Raw genomic sequence first — 724 nt, 5'->3', positions numbered from 1 at the left:
GTAATTCTCACGTGAAGTCATCAATACAAAAAAAAATATCCTTTTAGCCAGAGTTCTCCTTGCACTTTTCTCTATCCTGTTCTTTGTGTTCATCTAGATCGAGCGTGTACGTTGTTGTACGATCCTAACAAAACCCCTTTGAGTTCTGCAATGTATTTGCTTATCAATTAAAGTTGGAGAAAAAAAAAGAGTTCGAGGAATATTATTTTCATTCAAACATTGATTTACGAAAAACATCCCAGGTTCTGTAGCTCAGTTGGTTAGAGCATTGGTCTTATGAGCCGAAGGTCGCGGGTTCGAGCCCCGCCAGATCCAATCAAACCTAGTCACCTGGTTAAACAAACAATCGCATAAACGAACGAATTATGGGATGAGCTCAATTAAGCCACACTTGTAGTAGGCTACAAAACCCTTATTGCAGTAGAGGACAAGGTGAGGCTGGAGAGAGCCCACCTCGAGAAGGATGAGAGAGACAAGTACCCCGTTAGAGGACAGATCTAGAGATAGAGGACAAGGTGAAGCTGAAGAGAGCTTCTCTGAGTATGTGTTACAATCTTAAATAGTTTTTAGGTAATTGCATTGTTGTAGACACCGTTACACTATTATCAGCTTGGAGGTCTACTACGTTCTTAATGACTTCTAGGAAGTTCAAATCTCATCTCTCATTTCCAGGGTGCTCAAGATTAGCTCTGCATGGCTAATCCAAGTCTCTAGGTGCACTCAA

The 724-nt window shown here is 41.2% G+C and overlaps 1 non-coding gene across 1 annotated transcript; it reads left to right on the top strand.

Annotated features, from left to right (window-relative positions):
- The first annotated feature begins 241 nt into the window (after nt 1-241).
- TRNAI-UAU lies at nt 242-315 on the top strand. The gene has a single exon. It is a non-coding gene; the product is annotated as a tRNA-Ile (tRNA).
- The last annotated feature ends 409 nt before the right edge of the window (nt 316-724 follow it).

The sequence above is a fragment of the Cucurbita moschata genome, unplaced genomic scaffold, assembly GCF_002738365.1.
Source record: "Cucurbita moschata cultivar Rifu unplaced genomic scaffold, Cmos_1.0 Cmo_Scf00057, whole genome shotgun sequence".
Lineage (NCBI taxonomy): Eukaryota > Viridiplantae > Streptophyta > Magnoliopsida > Cucurbitales > Cucurbitaceae > Cucurbita > Cucurbita moschata.
This window is presented reverse-complemented; position numbering and strand designations above follow the sequence as displayed.